Source organism: Dasypus novemcinctus, chromosome X, assembly GCF_030445035.2.
Source record: "Dasypus novemcinctus isolate mDasNov1 chromosome X, mDasNov1.1.hap2, whole genome shotgun sequence".
Classification (NCBI taxonomy): Eukaryota; Metazoa; Chordata; class Mammalia; order Cingulata; family Dasypodidae; genus Dasypus; species Dasypus novemcinctus.
The window spans coordinates 113,548,014-113,571,484 of NC_080704.1; the positions used below are offsets into that span (position 1 = coordinate 113,548,014).

Here is a 23,471-nt window from a genome sequence, read left to right on the forward strand (position 1 = left end):
CATCTGGTCTCTTACTTCTTTTCTGTGTTTTGTTGCTTTCAGCTTCTTCTTTTCGTGGCATTCTCTTTTTCTCTCTCTATTCATCCCATCTATAAACATCTCCAGTGAGAGGATTAAGACCAACCCTGAATGAGGTGGGTCATATTTTAACTTAAGATACTACTTGCCCAAAGATCCTACTCACTGTGGGTCCATACTCACAGGAATGAATTATCTTTAAGAACGTACTTTTCTGAGGTACATATAGCTTCAAACCACCAAAGGTATTGTTTTTCTTCAAAAAATGCTATACTTTGAACCATAAACTGAGTCAAATTCTCCTTTTCCTCATCGCTTTTCCCTTTGCTTCATTTCCTTATACTGCTCATGATAATCATTTCCATGAGAGTGGGCTGCTCTCCTTTTTATTACCATCACTATAGTTCCATAAACTTCGGGGAAACTATTTTATAGTCTTTGCTTCCTCTTCCCTTTAGTAATACTTTCAAATGTTATGCAGAGATTTTTTATTGAAAACTTAGATTTCTTAGATTTCTTTCAGTTTTCATATAACAAAACAGTCACATAACTCAGACATGGATTTTGCTCACAGGAATTTATCAGAGGAAAAGAGCCCTCTTACTACAATTCTTGATTTTAAGTGTTCTGTTTCATTAATATAAAGTTTTGAGCCAAATTTTATGAAAAATTTTATTTTAAAGTAGTGGTGATTTAAGTATAGGAAAATCTAGTTTGCTTATATATGCCCTCCTTTCTTGCTTTTGCACACCATGCCCCGCCCCATCAAGTAATTAGGTTTGACTATATGCCTAGTTTTATTTGTGTGAATTTCAGTTAAGCTCAACACTGAAGCTTGGGGACCAAAAACCAGGCTGACATTTCACCAGACCAAAAAATTTATTTTGGCTAATTGGATTTAATACATAAATGAACTAGATAGAATATCTTTGAGTTCACTATAATTTTAAAATTCAACATTGTAATATAAGATAAGAATTGGCCTGATTTTTCATTTTACATCCTAATAAAGATCCAGTAAGAACAAAAATTGTTACAGCTGAGACTCTTCAGTAGTGAGAGGGATCACAGCTTTTGACCAGTCAGAGTAGTGACATTAAGCTACTGTTAAGAAAATTGGACAACCACCAGTTTCTTTGAATGAGATCTTTAGCTCTACTGCCAAATAGCCTTAGACCAGGTATCTCTTAGAATTGAGAAGGAGGAGGGAGATATTCTTGGTATAAAATACTGTTTTAAAAATTTCCCCAAATCACAGTAAGTAACCAATTCAGTAAGAATTCTAAGATGAAATAATACTTGACTTTCAGTTATTTTTTCATGTATCTTTTATTTATTTTCTTCACAAGGAATGAGAGGATTTTTAAAAGACTTGTTTGCTATAACACAATGGAAGCTGTGTACTGTTGTGAAGAGATCACAGGCTTTAAAGCCAGATTGGACCTGGGGTTGAAATGAATCTCAGCTCTGCAACAAACTACGTCTCTGGACTTCAGTCAAGCTTCTCTTTTCAATTATCGTTTTTTTTTTAACATGAGAAAGCATTGCACTTTATTAATTACAGCAGAGAGTATAGTTTTGTTTTACCCAACCAAACATTTAAGAGTGTGATAGAGCAGCAGGGACTTTGCAGCCCGTTCTAATTGTTTGCCTATTTTAGGCTTTTAATATAAGATACTATTATTTCTGATGTTTCTTTTAATTTTGGAGAAAGGATTACTGGTTAACTTAATGTAATCAGTAGGGTTTCAGCTACAGATTTTTTCTACGCAGCCAGATTTATCACTATTCCAGGACAGATGGTTGGGCTATGCACACAGCCTCAGGGAAGTACTGCAAAAGTCCATTGTTCGGTTTTCCACAGACTTGGGAATGCAGGCTGGCTTGACTTGTTTAAGAAGATACTAAAGAAAGTCTTAGCAAGGTCTCCTGCCATGGACAAAACACTGGGTGGACTGGGGAAGAGTGTAAACTACAATGTAAACCATTATCTATATGGTGCAGCAGTGCTCCAAAATTTATTCACTAAATGCAATGAATGTCACACAATGATGAAAGAGGTTGTTGACGTGGGAGGAGTGTGGTGAGGGGTTGGGTGGTATATGGGGACCTCTTATATTTTTTGAATGTAACATTTTTAAAAAATAAAGAGAGAAAAATTTTCTTTAAAACGAGTATAAATTTACCAATATTTCATATTGTACAAAAATACAATATGGTTAATTATGGTTTTAATTATTATAAAAAAGTATGTGTCACAGTGCGGTCACCCCTCGGGCTGAAGTGTGGTTTGCTGGCCTGGCAGGGGAGCGCCACGGTAGGCCTAATTCCGCTGCCCCCATAATAGGGTGGTTGGTCGGGCCCACCGCCACCCCTGAAGGAAGCTCGGCATGGGTGCAGAGTGCCCTCGGGTCTCCCCTTCTCGGCAGCCATGCTTCCGCGGCCGCCCCTCCTCCCGGATGGCACCACACGATGCCTTGTGGGGCGGCACCCTTCTTCTTCTTTCTCCCTGCGCAGGCGCAGGGCGGAAAATTCCAGTCTGCCCTTTTCCCCTCCCCCGACAGCAGCAACAGCCAGGCGTGGGCGGAAAAATCCAGTCTGCCCTTTTCCCTCCCCCGACAGCAGCAACAGCCAGGCGTGGGCGGAAAAATCCAGTCTGCCCTCTACCCCAGCAACAGCAGCCGCCAATCACTAAACCCTGCCACTTCCCCCAGCAACAGCAACAGCCAATCCCTAATCACCACCCCTCCCCCATCCAGTACCGCCCACTGACCTTTCGCCGGCAACCAATCAGAACAGGGCGTGGCTTCGACCAATCAGCCTTCCCCAGCCCCTATAAAACTGTTGCCTCTCCCTCAATAAAGTGGACTTGCGTGTTTACCTTGTCTCCGCGGTAGTTCTTCTGCCGTGCGCCCTCCAGTCCTGAGAGCCCCCGACAAGGGCCTGGCCTCCCTTGTCCCCAGTTCGTCGCCTGCCTCTCCGGGCGACCCCTTCATCGCGGCTTTGCCGGGCGACCCCGTCAGCCGAACCGCGCAACCCCTGTGAGACCGACCCCTTGTCTGCTGCCGGACCGACCCCTCCTCCCAAGTGGGACCGACCCCTCGTCCCAAGCAGGACCGACCCCTCGTCCAAAGCTGGACCGACCCCTCGTCCGCAGCCAGACCCCACCTCTACCGACCGAGCAAGCCGCCGCATCACAGAAACAATCTCTTGTCATAAATTAAAGTAACAACACTGTAGTATGCAGCAGTCCCAAATATTGCTAGTTTGTTGCAAGAAATTAATCAGTAACATCCAACTGTGTCGCTATCACTTTGTTTCAATTATCTTTTAATTTTACTTTTTTTTGGAAATGATTTCAAACTGACAGAACAATTACAAAAATAATACAAACCTTATACAGTGAACTCTGGTATACTCCTGCTCCCCCAGGTATCCAAATCCACCAATTTTAATATTTTGCCACATTTGCCATATATATCTATCTGTTGGTTTGCTATTTATCATTCCATTTTCTGAACACTTCAGTGTAGGCTGTATGTTTCATATTCTTTGAATACTTAATACTGTCATTTACATTTACTTAAAAGAAGAATACTCACTTATATAACCACCATAAGTGCATTTATCAAGTTCAAGAAATTTAACATTGATATAAAGATTACACTCTATTCTAATTTTTTCACAAGTCCCAGTTATGTCCTTCTGAGCCTTTTCTCCTTTTGCTAGTTCCCATCCAGGATCATGTATTGCATTTAATTGTCAGTGTCTCTTTAGTTACTCTTTCTTTCTCCTTCTCTCTTTCCCTCTCTCTCTCCCTCCCCCCCTTTCAACATTTATACAATATGAAATTTCCCTTTCCTATCTCAACCACTCCCATGCATACTATTCAATGGGATTAATCACAATCACAATATTGTGTTACTTTTACCACCTTCCATTACTAAATTTTTCATCTCACCAAAGAGAAACGCTTCACTTATTATGCATTAACTCATCATTCCCCACTGCTCCTTACCCCTAGCAACCTATACTATAATTTCTGTGTCTGTGCATTTGCATATTAACCAATATTTATTTGTAGTTACCATGGGGCTTAAATTTAACATTCTATGTCTCATTTATTTTGATACCAACTTAACTTCAATAGTATACACAAACTATATTCCTGTAACTCTCCATCCCCCCACCTTTATGTAGCTCTTGTCACAAATTACGTGCTTATATATTAATCCAAAACCACTGATATATAATTACATTTTATGCATTTTCCTTTTAGATCTTGTGTAATTTAAAAAGTGGAGGGAAGCGGACTTGGCCCAATGGATAGGGTGTCCGCCTACCACATGGGAGGTCCGTGGTTCAAACCCCGGGCCTCCTTGATCCATGTGGAGCTGGCCCATGCACAGTGCTAATGCGCACAAGGAGTGCCATGCCACCCAGGGGTGTCCCTGCATAGGGGAGCCCCACGCGCAAGGAGTGCGCCCCGTAAGGAGAGCTGCCCAGCGCGACAGAAAGTTCAGCCTGCCCAGGAATGGTGCTGCCAACATGGAGAGCTGACACAACAAGACGACGCAACAAAAAGAAACACAGATTCCCGTGCCACTGATAAGGATAGAAGCAGTCACAGAAGAACACGCAGCAAATGGACACAGAGAGCAGACAACTGGGGGGAGGGGAAGGGAAGAGAAATAAATAAAAAATAAATCTTAAAAAAAAAGTGGAATTACAAACAAAGATACTATAGTACTCGTATTTATATTTACCTTTGTCAATACCCTCACCAGATATCTTTATTTCTTCATTTGGCTTCAATCTGAGATTTATTGTCCTTTCCTTTCAACCTGTAGAACTCCCTTTAGAATCTATTATAGGCCAGTCTAGTGGAGTTGAATTCCCTCCAGTTTTGTTTATCTGGAAATGTTTTAATTCTTCACTCATTTTTGAAAGACAGTTTTGCTAGTTGGAGAATTCTTGCTTGGTAGTTTTCTGCTTTCTGTACTTTAAATATGTTCCCATTGCCTTTTTGCCTCCATCATATCTGATGAGAAATTTGTACTTTATCTTATTGAGACTCCCTTTTATGTGTCATGTTGTTTTTCTCTTGTAGCTTTCAGAATTCCCTCTTTGGCATTGGACCGATTGATTATAACCTGACTTGGTGTGGGTCTATTTGGGTTTATTCTGTTTAGAGTTTTTTGAGCATCTTGAATGGATATATTCATGCCTTTCATTAAATTTGGGGAAGTTTTCAGCCATTATTTCTTTGAATATTTTCTCTGCCCCATTCTCTCATTCTTCTCCTGGGACTCCTACAAGGCATATAATTGTATGTTTGATGGTTTCCCACAGGTTCCTCAGGCTCAGTTCACTTTTCTTTATTCTTTCTTCCTTCTGCATCTCAGGCTATATTATTTCAATTGTCTTACCTTTAGATTCTCTGATTCTTTCTTCTGCCAGCTTTAATCTGCTGTTGAACTCCTTTTCAGAATTTTTAAAATTTCTGTTACTGTGGTCTTAAGCTCTGATTGATTCCTTTTCATAATTTCCATCTCTCTGTTGATATTCTCTTCATGTTCATTGGTCATTTACCTGATTTCCCTTAGTTCTTTGTCCATGTTTTCCTTTAGCTATTTGAGCATATCAAGGACCATTTTTTAAAATCTTTTCTGTAATGTCCCATGTCTGATCCACTTCACTGACAAATTCTAATGCTTTAGTCTTCTCCTTTGCCTGGACCATTTCCTCCTCTTTCTGTTGGTTTGTTTTTAATCAACTTTATTGAAATGTAATCATAAACAATACAATCCATCTACAATGTACTATTACTGGCTTTTAGTATAATCAGAGAGTTGTGCATTCATTCATTACCATAATCAATATCAGAATATTTACTATCCCCAGAGATATTGCAGATATGGATGCTGTGTCATATTTGTGTCATTAAGTGGCATAGAGAAGAAGGACTATGTCTATGTTCTGCCCCATGAACATTTGAATGATTAATTGTCTGATATTTGGCAGAGTGCTGTGGTCTGGGTGTGTGCTTATTGGCAATATCTCTGTAAAAAAAATTCCTAGCCTCCAATCATTTGATCACCATGAACTGTGACAAGAAGAGGCAGAAGTGGGCCAGTGGCACTGGGAGGAGTGGAAAAAGAAGGCAGCCAACTTAACTTGTCATACTCACCTCCCAGAGTTGGCACTGGCCATGATGACCAGCCATTATGAACCTGGACATGAGGGCTGTCCCAGCAGCAGACCAAGATGGAGATGCCACTGGGAAGGGGAAGTGCCTACCCTAGAAGCCCTCAGACCCTGCGGGCTAGCCATCTCTGGGGCCTGCTGATCACTGACTATCAAATACCATCCATCCTGAAGACTTTACCTCCATTGGCCTCAAGGAGCCGAAGCAGTTTGGCTGTGCCTGGTCATGGGCTGGACCAGGAGGAAGGCACTGTTGTGCCTGCCTTCAGAGGACAGAGATGTCTTGGTGGGTACAAGAGTGTGGCACTGGCTTGTCGACAGTCTGAGAAGTCAAATTATGGGGAGCACCACTGCCACAGTCTTTTCTGGTTCTGGGCCAAACAATGTGGCTAAGGGGCAACAGGCTCTGCAAACCCTAAGTGGGAGCAGCCACACAACATCTTGTGTGTGCGGGGCCCCATCTTGGCCCATGCTCACTACAGAGTTATAAGAATTGTGTCCGACAGTGCAGTTGCCTGTCCTGCATAGGTACTTACATGTTCTGAGCTTCTGTCACTTTGCTAGAAAGCAAAGTGGGTCAGCGAACAAAGGCCAGCCTTGAGGCAGTAGTAGAATGGAACACTGTGGATTCTTCAAATGTCTGATAGCTGAGCTCCTGTCTGTCCCTGAGTGAATTTATAATACTGACCATAGGGCCTTGTTGGAGGTGTGTGCAAGTGAGGGGAGGACCCAGCACTGCTGCCTGGAAAGAATAAAGACAGGCTGGGGTTGTGGCATGTCTTTGTGCCACAGGCTTGCTGAAGATGCACCCTCTGGGGATGGCACTTCACAGGCTTACTGAAGATTGCAGCCCTGGGCGGGGGGGGGGGGGGGGGGGGCTCATTTTCATGATTGGTTTCACTTTGTTTTGGTAGCTGCTGGGAGAAAACATTTTAAAAAACACACTTTCTAGGAAACAGCAGCACTTGTGTCTTGCTCAACCACTGGGGAGCCTCCTCCTTCTTACAAAACTGATTTGGATCGGGTTAGAACAGTTTCCCTATCTGTATGTCAAGGCTGGACCCAGGTGCTATCTGCAAGGGGAAACTCCTCCAGGAGTGAGTTCCTGAGAGGGCTTGCAAGTCAGGAGGTCTCAGTCACGTTGTAACAGAAGCTGCAGGTTGAATGTTGCTTGTGCCTGGCATTCTGGACAAGTGGAAACATTGAGGAGAGCTTGGAAAAAAATGTGGCCTCAGGACATGCTTTCAGAAATGTCTTCTGATGGGAAGGAACATGAAGGTTTAGAAGATAATTTTGTGCAGAATGTTGGCACATAGATAAACAATCCTACTTACTCTCAGCCAGCAGACCTCACCCATGTCAGGTGGATCCACAGGTTGGAACCAGCAAGGCTGAGTAACATTTGCTCTTGTTGATAAAGAAATACTAGCAAATCCTATTTGGCATCCAAAAAACCTAAGGATACTAAAAAATGACAGAAAGTAGCATGAAAGGAATAGAAGTAGTTGGAGAGCCCCCACATCAACTTTGATAGGACAATAAGTTTGCAGAAAGGGAGCTGCATTCTGTGCTTAGGGGAAAAGCAAGTCAACACCAGGGGTCCCTCCCCAGCAACTTCCACCCACTTCCATGACAAATGTGGCTGTCTGCTGTGCAGCAGTTGGTGGGCACACCCAGGAGGCTGAAGGGCCAGGTGGAGCCCAGAAAGTGTTCTGTTCCTGACTCCCTCCTGCAGAGTGAAGGTGGGAGCAGGGTTCCACTGCGAGGCTGGGCATTCCTTGTGCTCAGCCCTTCTCATCATAAGCGCCATTTTGGAGCTGCCCAGAACCCAAGATCCTAAACCATATATATATATTTTTTTGTATTAGGATTATCTTTTTTTCAAAGGGGAACAATCTAGATGATTTTAAAGTTATTTAAAAGTACTAAGGATGAGTTTGAAAAATTGGCACTAAGAATATAGGCATCATGGTTTGGTTGAAGTTTTGGAAGACAAGTTTTAAGCAGAAGATGTCAAGTTGAATTGTTTAGTGCACTTTTCTTCAAGGAAACATTTCTTTCTTTTGGCAAACTTTGATAATAAACTGATCCTCAAATGGAAAAAAAAAAAAGCATTTTCATTACTCCAAAGAGAAAAAGCCCCTGCCCCTTAGTAGTCACCTCTCAATCACTATATTATCTCCCTGCCTCACATAACTGCTCAACTATTTCCATCCCTATAAATTTATTTGTATTTACATTTTCAATAGATGGAATTAAACAATATTTAGTACTTTGTGTCTGGTTTCTTTCCTTAGCATGCTACCTTTTTCACCACTGATAGAATATTAATGTATTATTATTCCCTACAGACCATAGTTTGCATTGTTTGTTTTTTTGCCTCTATATCACCCTATTATAAACATTTTGTAACATTAATGTGCATCTGTTCTATTACAAAGAAAAGCTTTTCTTTTTTTTCTCCCTCTCTTTTTTTAATGTTACATTTAAAAAATATGAGGTTCCCATATACCCCCCCACCCTTCTCACCCCACTCCTCCCTCCCACATCAACAACTTTCCTCATCATCGTGGGACATTCATTGCATTTGGTGAATGTACCCTGGAACACTGCTGTACCACATGGGTAACGGTCCACACCACTCTCCTCCAGTCCATCCAGTGGGCCATGGCAGGATATACAATGTCCAGCATCTGTCCCCACAGTACCACCCACGACAACTCCAAGTCCTGAAAATGCCCCCACATCATATCTCTTCCTCCCTCTCCCTACCCTCAGCAGCCACTGTGGCCACTTTCTCCACATCCATTTCACAATATCTTCCATTACCAACCACAGTAACCATACTCATTTTTCGCCAGAGCCTTTGCTATCTATACATTCCCATGTTTCATCTTTTAGCTTCTGATCTCAGACCAGATTGGGTGCTTCAGGGTTGTATGGTCATCCTTCTAGTGATATACACAACCTTAACTTTTCCCTCTCAACTATTACCATGTAACACTGCTAGTTACGAATACTATAATGTGCTTTCATCTTTTTAGTCCATTTACAAACATTTACAAACAACTGTTTACTAATTCTGCACAAATCAAATCTCAGCTTCATTATGTTTAGATCATTTTAGTGAAATCATACAGTATTTTTCCTTTTGTGTCTTGCTTGCTTCACTCCATATAATGTCCTCAAGGTCATCCAGGTTTTCATATGCCTCATGACTTTATTTCTTCTTATAGCTGAATAATATCCTATCATATATATATATACACCACGATTTGTTTACTCATTTGTCAGTTGATGGACCCCTGGGTTGTTTTCATCTTTTGGCAGCTATGACTAATGCTGCTGTGAGCATTGGTGTGCAGATGTCTGTTCGTGTCCCTGCTTTCAGATCTTCTGGATTTATACCTAGTAGTATTATTGACGGGTTACATGGAAAATCTATATTCAGCTTCCTTAGGAACTGCCAAACATTTTTTTTGAAATGGCTGTACCATTCTACATTCTCACCAGCAGCAAAAAAATGTTTGTACTTCTCCACATCCTTACCAACACTTGTAGTTTTATACTTTTTAATAGCAGCCATTCTAATAGGTATGAAATATATCATTGTAGTTTTGATTTGCATTTCCCTAGTAGCAAGTGATGTTGCATATCTTTTCATGTATTTTTTCACCATTTGTATTTGCTCTTTGGAAAACTGTCTATTTAAGTTTTTTTCATATTTATTTTTAAGCAGGTCATTTGACTTTTTATTGTCAAGTTGTAGGGTATCTTTACATATCATGGATATTAACTCCTTATTGGATATGCAATTTCCAAATATGTTCTCCCATTGAGTAGACTGCCTTTTCATCCTTTTGATAAAGTCCTTTGAAGTAAAAAAAGTGTTTTTTAATTTTGAGGAGGTCCCATTTATCTATTTTTTTCTTTCATTGTTTGTGTTTTGGGTGTGAAGTCTAAGAACACACCTCCTACTCCCAAATCTAGAAAATGCTTTCCTACATTGTCTTCTAGGATTTTTATGGTCCTGGCTCTTATGTTTAGATGTTTTAATCCATTTTGAGTTGTTTTTTGTGTGTGGAGCGAGACAGGCTTCCTCTTTCATTATTTTGATTATGGATATCCAGTTCTTCCAGCATCATTTGTTGAAGAAATTGTTCTGTCCCAGTAAAGTGGACTTGGTAAACATGTCAAAAATTAGTTGACTGTAGAGTAGAGGTGAAGGTCTGTTTCTGAGCTCTCATGTTAATTCCATTGATCAATGTGCCTATCTTTATGATAATATCATGCTGTTTTGAACACTGTAGCTTTGTAATATGCTTTAAGGTCAAGAAACATGACTCTTCCAAATTCACTCCTTTTTAAGGAAGTCTTGGCTATTCAGCGCCCCTTTCTGTTGCAAATAAATTTGGTAATTGGCTTTTCTAATTCTGTAAAGTAGGCTGTTGGAATTTTGGTTGGTATTGCATTGAACCTGTAAATCAATTTGGGCAGAACTGACATCTTAACAATATTCATTCTTCCAATCGTTGAACCCAGAATGTCCTTCCATTTGTTGAGATCTTCTTTGATTTCTTTTAGCACTGTTTTGATGTTTTCTGAGTACAGGTCTTTTACATCTCTGATAAAATTAATTCCCAGATACTTGATTCCTTTAATTGCTATTATAAATGGAATTTTTTCTTGATATCTCCTGAGATAGTTCATTACTAGTGTATAGAAACACTGTTGATATTGGTGTGTTAATCTTATATCCTGCAACTTTGCTGAACTCATTAATCAGCTCTAGGTAGCTTTGCCATAGATATGTCAGGAATTTTCTAAATATAGGATCATGTCACCCGCAAATAGGGAACATTTTACTACTTCCTTTCAAATTTAGATGCATTTTTTTGTTGTTGCCTAATTGCTCTAGCTAGAACTTCTAGCACAATGTTGAATAAAAGTGGTGACAGTGGGTGTCCTTGTCTTGTTCCCAAACTTAGAGGAAACATTTTCAACCTTGTTCCATTGAGTTTGATGTTAGTTGTGGGTTTTTTATATATGCCATGTATCATATTATCATATTGAGGAAATTTCCTTTTATTACTATCTTTCAAAGTGTTTTTATCAAGAAAGGGTGCTGGTTTTGTCAAATACCTTTTCTGCATCAATCGAATGGGACCTCATATTTTTTAATGTAATATTTTTACAAAATCAAAAAAAAAATAAAAAAAAAAGATGATAATGTAGGTTTTCTTCATTATGTTAATGTTCTGTATTACATTAATTGATTTTCTTGTGTTGAAACACCTTTGCTATCAGAAATAAAACCTTCTGGGTTGTGGTGTATAATTCTTTTAATATGTTCTTGAATTCTATTTGCAAGTATTTTATTGAGAATTTTTGCATCTATATCGATTCGAGATAAGTCTATAATTTTTTTATTCTTGTAGTATCTTTAACTGGCTTTGGTATGAGGGTGATGTTGCCTTCATAAAATGAGTTGGGGGAAACGGACTTGGCCCAGTGGTCAGGACGTCCGTCTACCACATGGGAGGTCCACGGTTCAAACCCCAGGCCTCCTTGACCCATGTGGAGCTGGCCCATGCGCAGTGCTGATGCGCTGCGCGCAAGGAGTGCCCTGCCACGCAGAGGTGTCTCCCGCGTAGGGGAGCCCCACGCGCAAGGAGTGCACCCCGTAAGGAGAGCCGCCCAGCGCGAAAGAAAGTGCAGCCTGCCCAGGAATGGCACTGCCCACACTTCCCCTGCGGCTGACGACAACAGAAGCAGACAAAGAAACAAGATGCAGCAAATAGACACAGAGAACAGACAACTGGGGGTGGGGGTGGGGGGTTAAATAAATAAATAAATCTTTTAAAAAATAAATAAATAAAATGAGTTGGGTAATTTTCCGTCTTCAATTTTTTAGAAGAGTTTGAGCAGGATTGGTATAAATTATTCTCAAAATGATTGGTAGAATTCATCTGTGAAGCCATCTGTACTTTACTGTACTTTTATATATTGGGAGATTTTTGGTGACTGATTTAATCTCCTTACTTGTGATTGGTTTGTTGAGGTTTTGTATTTCTTCTACAGTCAGTGTACATTGTTTGTACATTTCTAGGAATTTTTCCATTTCATCTATGTTGTCAAGTTTGTTGGTATACAGTTCCTTATAACATTCTCTTATGATCCTTTTAATTTCTTTTTAATCAGTCATGACTTGGCCCCTTCATTTATGATTTTATTTATTTTCAACTTCTTTTTTTCTTAGTCTAGCTATAGGTTTGTCAATTTTATTGATCTCAAAGAATGAGCTTTTGCTTTTGTTGATTTTCTCTTTTATTGTTCTCAATTTCACTTATTTCTGCTCAAATCTTTATTATTTCTTTCCATCCACTTGCTTTGGGAATGGTATACTGTTCCTTTCCTAGAATCTCCAGTTGTTCAGTTAGATCTTTGATTTTAGCTCTTTCTTCTTTTTCTATTTATTTAAATTTAGGGCCAAGCCATTTTATTGAGGGTCTTCTAGGGGGTCTGGGAAGGGGTGGGGACAAAGTCTGACTTCAGCAAACCAGCAGGGACTTCCCAAACTCACACCTGCAGAAAAGCTCTTCTTTTTTAATATAGGCGTTTAGGGCTAGCAATTCCCCTCTCAGCACTGACTTCACTGTATACCATAAATTTTGATATGTTCTGTCTTGTTTTCATTCATCTCAATATATTTATTAATTTCACTTATATAATCTCTGTTTGACCCACTGATTGTTTAGAAGTATATTGTTTAGCCTCCACACATTTGTGAATTTTCCTCTTTCTTGCCTTATTGACTTCCAGTTTCATTCCATTATAATCTGAGAAGGTGCTTTGTATAACTTCCAACGTTTTATATTTATTGAGAACTAAATTGTGACCTAACATGTGGTCTATCCTGGAGGAAGATCCATGAGTACTTGAGAAAACTGTATAACCCACTGATTTGGGATGCAGCATTCTGTATATGCCTGTTATGTCTACCTTGTTTATCAGATTGTTCAAGTTCTCTGTATCTTTGTTGGTCTTCTGTCTAGTTGTTCTTCTAATGATGTGAGTGGTGTGTTGAAATCTCCAACTATTATTGTAGAGATGCCTATTTCTCCCTTCAGTTATGCGAGAGTTTGCCTCATGTATTTTAGGGAACCCTGGTTAGGTACATAGACATTTATGACTATTATTTCATCCTGGTTGATAGTCCTTTTTTATTAATGTATAATATCTTCTGTATCCCTTTTAATTTTTTGCAATAAAAGTCTGTTTTGCTCAATATTAACATAGCTGTCCCTGATCTTTTTTGCATAGTGTTTGTGTGAAATATCTTTTTCCAACATTTCACTTTGAACCTATTTGTAACTTTGGGTCTAAGGTGAGTCTTTTGTTGACAGCATATGGATGGCTAATTTTTAAAAACCCATTCTGTCACCCTCTGTCTTTTTACTGGGGAATTTAATCCATTAGCATTCAATGTTATTAGTATAAAGGCTTTACTTACTTCAACCATTTTATCATTTGACTTTCAGTTGTCACATCTTATTTTTGTCTGTTGATTTATCCTTTTGGTTACTCTCTCCGATCATCTTCATTTCTAGACTCTCCTACAAGCCTCTCTCCTGTCTTTTCCTTTCAGGTTGCAGAACTCCATTTACTATTTCTTTTTTTTTTTTTTTACAGTTTTCTTTTATTATCTTTTTTTAAGATACATAGATCACACAAAATCTTACATTAAAAAACATAAGAAGTTCCCATATACCCCATTCCCCACACCCCCCACTCCTCCCACATCGACAACTTCTTTAATTAATGTGGTACATTCATTGCATTGGATGAATACATTCTGGAGCATTGCTACACAGCATGGATTATAGTTTACATAGTAGTTTACACTCTCCCCCAGTCCATTCAGTGGGTTATGGCAGGATATATAATATCCATCATCTGTCACTGCAATGACATTTAGGGCAACTCCAAGTCCCAAAAATGCCCCCACATCTCATCTCTTCTTCCCTCTCCCTGCCCTCAGCAACTACTGTGGCCCTTTTCTCCCATCAATGCTACAGTTTCTTCCATTACTAGTCAAAATAGTTCTATAGTAGAATATCAGTAAGGTCACTATAAACCATGTTTTATTCCTCCTATCATTTTTGAAGGACAGTTTTGTCAAATAAAGGATTCTTGGCTGGCAGTGTTTTGCTTTCACTATCTTAAATACTACTTGCCTTGATGATTTCTGATGAGAAATCTACACTAAGTCTTATCAAATATCTCTTGTGTGTGAGCAATCAATTTTCTCTTGCTGCTTTGACATTCTGAGTAGTGTCTTGGAGTAGGCCTATTTGGATTTATTCTAATTGGAGTATGTTGTGTGCCTCTTTAATATATATATATTTATATGTTTCGTAAGAGTTGGGAAAATTTCAGCCATTATTTCTTGAAATATTCCTTCTGTCTTTTTTCCCTCCTCGTCTCCTTCTGGAGCTCCCTTGACATGAATGTTGGTGTGCTTCATGCTATCATTCAATTCCCTGATCCCCTCCACTGCTTAATTTTTTCCATTCTTTTCTCTTTCTGTTCTTCTGTACTTTCAATTTCAGCTTTTCTGTTTTCTAACATTGCTAATTCTTTCTTCTGACATTTCAAATCTATTTTTGTATGCCCCTATTATTTTTTAACAAATCAATTTTGTTGGTACATATTAATAAAGCATATAATTCATCCAAACTGTTCAATCAGTTGTATTTGGTATAATCACATAGTTGTGCATGAATCACTTCCATCATTTTTAGAGCATTTTCATTATTCCAATAGTAATAATAAACAACAAACAAACACGCAAGAAAAATTTTCAGCTCAGTCTCTCTATGCTTCCCCTGCCATACATAGCTGCTATTTCTGATAAATGTGCAAGAGCACACTTATTTATTTATTTTAAGCAGGTTTTTTTGAGATATAGTCACATACCATATTATCTGTCCAAAGTGTATAATCAATGGCCTTTAGTGTAATCACAAGGTTGCACATTCGTCAATACAAAAAATTTTAGAAAAATTTAGTTACTCCATAAAGAAAACCTCCACATTCCTTAGCAGTCACCTCTCAATCTCTCTATTCTTCCCCAGCCCTACATAGCCATTAATCTAATTTCGTCTTTATAAATCGATTTATATTTACATTTTATATAAATGGAATCATACGGTATGTAGTCATTTGTGTCTGGTTTCTTTAAATTAGCATAATGATTTTGTATGGTAGTAAGATCTTGTAGTATTAACGTATATTTGTTCAGTTTCAAAGAAAAATGGACTTATATGTGTCATTTTACTCATATTCATAGTTCACATGTGGTTTTACTATGGTATTCAGTCCTGTTTTTTAGCTTTCCTTTTAGTAATTTATATGATCTTAGAATTTCCCTTTAAACCACTGTCATACTCATAATAGTACTGCTAGTTAAAAACATTATGTTGTGCTTTCACCTTTTCTATTCATTTTCAAAGATTAGTACACATCCTTTTTTACCAATTCTGCCCAAGTTGACCCTCAGATTTCCATTCTGTAACCTCATCCTATTTCCTGGTGACCCATATTCAAGTTATTAATTTCATAGGATTACACAATGTATTTTTTTTATAAACATAATGTCTTCCAGGCTCATCCATGTTATATATTTTACGAATTTATTTCTTCTTACAGCTGTGTAATATTCCACTGTGTGTATACACCACAGTTTTTTTATCCATTCATCGCTTGATGAACACCTGGGTTGTGTCCATCTTTTGGCAATCCTGAATAATCCCACTAAGAGCATGGGTGTGCAGATGTCTGTTCATGTCACTGCTCTCAGTTCTTCTGGATATATACCCCGGGGTGTTATTGCTGGTTCAAGTGGCAAATCTATATTCAACTTCTTTAGGAATACTAAACAGTCCTCCACAGGGTCTGTACCATTCTACATTCCCACCAACAAAGGATAAGTGTTCCTATCTCTCCACATCCTCTCCAACACTTGTAGTTCTCTGTCTTTTTTTGTTTTGTTTGTTTGTTTTAAAGATTTATTTTTTTATTTATTTCTCTCCTCTTCCACCCCTCCCCCAGTTGTCTGCTTTCTGTGTCCATTCGCTGCGTGTTCTGCTGTGACTGCTTCTATCCTTATCAGCTTCACCGGGAATCTGTGTTTCTTTTTGTTGCTTCATCTTGTTATGTCAGTTCTCCGTGTGTGTGGCACCATTCTTGGGCAGACTGCACTTTCTTTCACTCAGGGCAACTCTATTTACAGGGCACACTCCTTGCGCAGGGGGCTCCCCTACGTGGGGGTGCCCCTGCATGGCATGGCATTCCTTGCACATGGCAGCCCTGTGCATGGGCTAGCAAACCACATGGGTCAGGAGGCCCTGAGTATCGAACCCTGGACCCTCCATATGGTAGGCAGATGCTCTATCAGTTGAGCCACATCTGCTTCCCTCTCTGTCTTTTTAATAGTGGTCATTCTAATAGGTATGAAATGTTATCTCACTGTAGTTTTGATTTGCATTTCCTTAATCACTAGAAATGTTGAATATTTTTTCATGTGTTTCTTCACCTTTCATGTATCTTCTTTGGACAAAGGTCTATCAAGTCTTTTGCCCATTTTTTAATTGTGTAGTTTGACTTTTTATTGTTGAATTGTAGCATCTTTTTATATATCATGGATATTAAACCCTTATTGGATATGTGATTGCCAAATATTTTCTCCCATTGAGTTGGCTTACTTTTCATCCTTTTAACAAAGTCCTTAAGGGGCAAAAGTGTTTAATTTTTAGGAGGTCTCATTTATCTATTTTTGTTTTTGTTGTTGCTTGTGCTTTGGGTATAAGGTCCAAGAAACCACCTCCTACCACAGGGTCTTTAAGATGTTTCTGTACATTTTCTTCTAGAAGTTTTAGGGTTCTGACTTTTATATTTCTATCATTGATCCATTTTGAGTTGATTCTTCTATAAAGAGTGAGATGGGGTCCTCTTTCATTCTTTTCATTATGTATATCCAGTTTCCTATAACCAATTCTTGAGGAGACTATGTTTGTCCAGTTAACATGGTTTTCATAGATTTGTTGAAATCCATTTGGCCTTAGAAGTGAGGGTTTATTTCTTGACTCTCAATTCTATTCCACCAATTGATGTGTCTATCTGTATGCTAATACCATGCTGTTTTGACCACTGTAGCTTAATAATATGTTTCAAGGTCAGACAGTGAAATTCCCCCAACATTACTCTTTTTTATCTTTATTTTCTTTTAAATGTTACATTAAAAAAATATGAGGTCCCCATATACCCCCCACCCCCCTACCTCACTCCACCCACATCAACAACCTCTTCCATCATCATGGCACATTCACTGCACCTGGTGAATACATTTTGGAGCACTCTGCACCACATGGACAGTGGTCTACATTGTAGTCTACACTCTCCCCCAGTCCACCCAGGGGGCACAGCAGGACACACAATGTCCAGCATCTGTCCCTACAGTACTACTCAGGACAACTCCAAATTCTGAAAATTCCCCCACATCATATCTCTTCTTCCCTCTCCCTACCCTCAGAAGCTACCATGGCCACTTTCTCCACATCAGTGCTACAATCTTCCCTTACTAAACACAATAGTTCCCCAGCAGAATACCAGTAAGTCCACTCTAATCCATACTCTAATCCTCCGTACTGTGGACCCTGGGATGGTTATGCCCAGTCCCCCTCTACATCAGGAGGGGGCTTAGATTCCACATGGATGATGGATACAATTCTCCTGCATGCAGTTTTTAGGCACTCTTGGCTCTTCTGTTACTTTTACCAGACCTGTGGTTGGCATTTGGGTTGGTGTATACTCAGGAGACCTGAATCTCTGGACTGTCCATGTGACAGCTAGGCCCTGAGCCTCAGCAGACTTACAACTCCTACCATCTGGTTTATTGGACTTACCCTGGCCAGCTAACAGGGAGGTGAAGAAGGTCAACCACCACACCAGGGAACCAAGAGTGCCTACAACTGCTCTTGTTTTTTAGAATGTGTTTGGCTATTTGGGCACACTTTCCTTTGTAAATGCCTTTTCTGTTTTTGTAAAGTAAGCTGTTAGAATTTGATTGGAGTTGCATTGATTCTATAAATCAGTTTAGGTACGATTGACATCTTCATGATATTTAGTCTTCCAAACCATGAACATGGAATGTCTTTCCATTTGTTTAAGCCTTCATTAATTTCTTTTAGCATTGTTTTTGTCATTTCCTATATATAGGTCCTGTACTTCTTTGATTAAATTGATTCCTAGGTTTTTGTGTCTTTTTGTTGCTATTGGAAATGGAATTTTTCACAATTTCCTCCTCAGGTTGTTCATTATTAGTGTGAAGAAACGTTACTGATTTTTGCAAGTTGATCTTATATCCTGCCTAATTGCTGAACATTTTTCATTAACTCAAGTAACTTTGTCATAGACACTTCAGAATTCTCTAAATATATGATCATGTCTTCCTCAAATAGTGATCATTTTGCTTCCTCTTTTCCTATTTGGATGCCTTTTTTCTTGTCTGATTGCTCTAGTTGGAACTTATAGTACAGTGTTGAATAAAAATGGTGACAGTGGGCATCCTTGTCTTGTTCCCGATCTTAGAGGGAAAGCTTTCAACATTTCCCCATTGAGTACAGCGTTGGCCATGGATTTTTTCATATATACCCATTTCCTTCTATTCCTATCTTTCAGTGTTTTTCACCAAAAAAAGGATGCTGGATGGATGTATCACGATGATGGGAGAGAGTGTTGCTGTGGGGGGAGTGGGGGGCGGGGGCGGTGGGGTTGAATGGGACCTCATATATTTTTTTTAATGTAATTAAAAATAATAATAATAAATAAATATTAAAAAAAAAGGATGCTGGACTTTGTCAAATGTCTTTTCTTCATTGATTGAGATGATCATGTGGGCTCTTCCCTTCAGTTGGTTGAATAGTGTATTACATTAATTGCTTTTCTTACGTTGAACCACCCTTGCATACCAGGAATAAATTCCACTTGCTTATGGTATGTAAGTCTTTTGATATGCTTTTAGATTGTATTTGCAACTATTTTGTTGAAAATTTTTACATCTATGTTCATTAGAGAGATTGGTCTGTAATTTTCTTTTCATGTAGTGTTTTTTTGGTCTTTATTTATTTTTTTAATATTACATTAAAAAAATATGAAGTCCCCATATAACCCCCACCCCCCTGACCCCTCTCCTCCCCCCATAACAACAATATCCTCCATCATCATGAGACATTCATTGCATTTGGTGAATACATCTCTGAGCACCGCTGCACCTCATGGTCAATGGTCCACATCATAGCCCATACTCTCCCATGTTCCATCCAGTGGGCCATGGGAGGACATATAATGTCCGGTAACTGTCCCTGCAGCATCACCCAGGACATCTCCGAGTCCTGAAAATGCCTCCACATCTCATCTCTTCCTCCCATTCCATACCCCAGCAGCCATCATGACCACTTTCTCCACACCAATGCCACATTTTCTTCGATTACTAATCACAGTAGTTCATGAATAGATTATCAGTGAGTCCACTCTAATCCATACTCTATTCCTCCATCCTGTGGACGTTGGAATGGTTGTGTCCACTCCACATCTATAACAAGAGGGGGCTTAGATTCCACATGGATGCTGGAGGCAATCCTCCTGCTTTCAGTTGTAGGCACTCTTGACTCCATGGTGTGGTGGTTGACCTTCTTCACCTCCATGTTAGCTGAGTGGGGTAAGTCCAATAAACCAGAGTGTAGGAGCTGAAGTCTGTTGATGCTCATGGCCTGGCTATCACCTGGTCAGCCCAGAGATTCAGGTCCCCTGGGTATATATTAAACCCTAGCACCAACTACAGTTCCAGTAAAAGTAACAGGAGAGGCTTGTGAACAAAAATCACATCTGAGTCCAGCTCCATCACACAGAAACACAAACTCCAAAGTAGGGCCAACTGACATGGCACTGAATTCCATCTGCCATGACCATAGAACCTGGGGGTCTCTGTAGCCCTCAGAAGAACCAATACCCGGGGTTGTATCTGTTATTTTAATGTCATTCAGGATAATTCCCAATTCTGAAAATGCCCCCATATTACATCTGTTTTTCCCTTTCTCTACCTTCAGAAACTCCTTTGGCTGCTGGCTTCATATCAATGATATTTCTTCCATTGCTAGAATCAGAAAAAGTCTATAGTAGAATATTAGTGAGTCTACTTTAGTCTATAGTTCATTCACCAACCTTTAGGATTCTGTGATGGTGATACCCACTCTACCATTAGTTGAGGGGGGCTTTGATCCCATATGGCCGATGGATGGGATTCTCTTTACTGCAGTTGTAGACACTCTCATTGCCTCGATATATTGGTTATCCATCATCTCCTCCTTTTTAGTTGTCTGGGTGAGTCCAATGAACTGGAGAGTAGGTGTTGCAACTCCTTTGAGATTCAGGGCCCAGCTGGCACATGGACCATCCAAAGACTTAAGTCTCTTGGAGCTACACCTACCAACTTTAGTACTAATTACAAGTTCAAATAGGATAGAAGAGCCATGTGTAGGGAAACCACACCTGAGTCTAATTCGGTAACACTGGGAAGCATAAATTCCAAACTAGGGCTCACTGGCTAGAGACCAAACTCCTGAGCTATCTGCCCTGACTATAGTGTCTGGATGTTTCCACAGTCCTTGAGAGGGGCATAAGCATTACCTCCGGAATGACCTCCCGACTCCTTTGAAGTCTCTTTGCAATGTAAACTCATTTGTCTTACCTTTTCTCCCTTTTGGTCAAGGTCTTTTTTTCCCCAGTTGAATTCCTTGTTATTACTTGTAGCAAACCTTTGGTGCCAGGGAGGCTCATCCCTGGAAGTCATTTCCCACACTGGGGTGAAATTATTGCATTCATGTACTGAGTTTGGCATAGAGAGAGGCCACATTTGCGAAACAAAGAGGCTCCAAATAGGTAACTCTTAGGCGCCCTACAGCACTAAGCTAAGTTTCAATTTCAAGAGCAAAAGCTCATAAGCATAATCATCAATATCAGTTTATTTATTTTTGTTGTTTTTTGTTTTATGTTTTTTCCTAATTTTTAAATTTTTACTTAATTGTCTTTTTTTACAGATGCACATATCATTTAAAAAGTTACATTAAGAAATATAAGAGGTTCCCATATATCCAAAACACCACCCCACCCCACTCCTCCCACATCAGCCTCTTTTATCATTATGGCACATTCATTGCATTTGGTGAATAAATGTTTGAGCACTGCTACACCACATGGACTATAGTTTACATTGTAGTTTACATTCTCTCTCAGTCCTTTCAGTGGATTATGGCAGGATATATAATATTCTGCATCTGTCACTACAATATCGTTCAGGACTACCCCTGGTCCTGAAAATTCCCCCACTTGACACCTCTTTTTCCCTCTCCCTGCCCTCAGCAACTACCATGGCCACTGTCTTCACATCAATGATACAATTTTTTCCATTGCTAGAGTCATGATAGTTTTATAGTAGAATACCAGTAAGTCCACTCTAATCTATATTTTATTCCTCCATCCTGTGGACCCTGGGATGGTGATGTCCACTCCACCTCTAAATTGAGAGGGAACTTAGATCCCACGTGGCTGATGAATGTGATTCTCCTGCTTGCATTTGTAGACACTCTCGGTTCCCTGGTGTGGTGGTTGACCATCTTCACCTCCCTGTTAGCTGACCTGGGTACATCCAATGAACTGGAGAGTAGGAGTTGCAACTCTGCTGAGGCTCACGACCCAGCTGTCACATGGCCAGTCCAGAGATTCAGGTCTCTTGAGTATACACCAACCCCAGCACCAACCACAGGTTCAGTAAATGTGATAGAAGAGGCATGTGTTGAAAGGTCCCATCTGAGTCCAACTCCATCATACTCAGGAGCATAAATTCCAAAGTAGGGCCCACTGGCAAGGCACTGAACTCCAGAGCCTTCTGCCATGACTGTAAAACCTTTGTTTCTCCATAGCCCTCAGGAGCACCTGTACCTGGGGTTGTATCTACTTTGGCTGTCTCTGGGATCCTACTGATACATGCATAAGCGGGACCCCTCTAATGACCTCCCGACTCATTCAAGTCTCAATTTATTTTTAATTTCATCCATTGTGTCTTTCATTCCCATAAGTTTGGTTATTTTTAAATTCAAGTTTTCAAATTCTTTGTGCTTACCCAGTGTCTTCTTAACTTCCTTTATCTTGTTAGTCATATTTTCCCTTAACTAGTTGAATTGATTTAGATATGTTTGAACATCATTGATTAGTTGTTTCAAGTCCTGTGTCTTGTCTGGTGTTTTTATTTCTTCCTTAGCCTGAACCATATCTTCCTGTTAATATGGTTTGTAGTGTTTTTTCTGGTGTCTACTTATCTAGTTTTGTTATTGTACTTACTCTGGTGTTCAGTTTTCTTCTTTTGCCTTGGATTTTCCTGTTGTTGCCAATGTTTGTTTTATGGCTGGTCCTTGATTCTTGGTTCAACTTTTTCTAGGTCTTTAAAATTCTCCCTATTTAACTGCCAAAAACAGGACCAGGGTCCCACTAAAAGGGGTGCAGACCATTTTCCAAAGGCTTTGGGGGAGGGGGAGAGTAAAGGCACCAAAAATCCTCTCATGTTTTTTTTCCTGAGGTACGCTTTCCTCACCTGCCAGCAAATACAGCTCTCTGGCAAAGCTCTCAGCTCAAACTCTAAGGAGGGATGTGTTCACCTGAAACAGCCCCATGTGGGTGGTGCCTAAGCAATATCTGAGGGTGATCCCCTGCAGGCATGCTATTCAGATCCGAGCCTTGCAGTTCACAGTTAATAATCATCCCTCTGATGCACCTTCCCATTTCCCAAGGAGGAAACAAATCATCACTCCCCACTGGTCAGGGGCAGCCAGTCCCGATTAGTCAGGAGGGTGTTTGAGAAGGCAGAATCTAGCACTCTCCCAGCTCCCAGGTATAAACAATGACATGGTTGTGCAGGACCAGGATGTCTGGAAACTTTTAGACCCAAAAAACCAGATTCAACAGACAAAAGCTGAGTCAGGAATGGGCTGTGTCCTTGCCTCTCTCTGTTCCTGGGGAAGTGGACCCCTGCAGCCTTCTCAGTCTGTAGCCATATGCCAGAGACCCAGTGACCCAAAGCTGTCTGTCTTATGAGTGGAAGTTGGGCACTAGCAGTAGCAGTAGCAGTAGCA

General features: G+C 39.9%; 1 protein-coding gene and 1 non-coding gene across 7 annotated transcripts in view; both read left to right on the plus strand.

The window, feature by feature from the left end:
- RNF128 (ring finger protein 128) overlaps nt 1-23,471 on the plus strand; it is a 204,945-nt gene that overhangs the window by 130,069 nt on the left and 51,405 nt on the right. The gene's annotated exons all lie outside the window — the stretch shown is intronic.
- LOC111759115 (small nucleolar RNA SNORA17) lies at nt 5,914-6,036 on the plus strand. Its single transcript, XR_002793198.1, has one exon. It is a non-coding gene; the product is annotated as a small nucleolar RNA SNORA17 (small nucleolar RNA).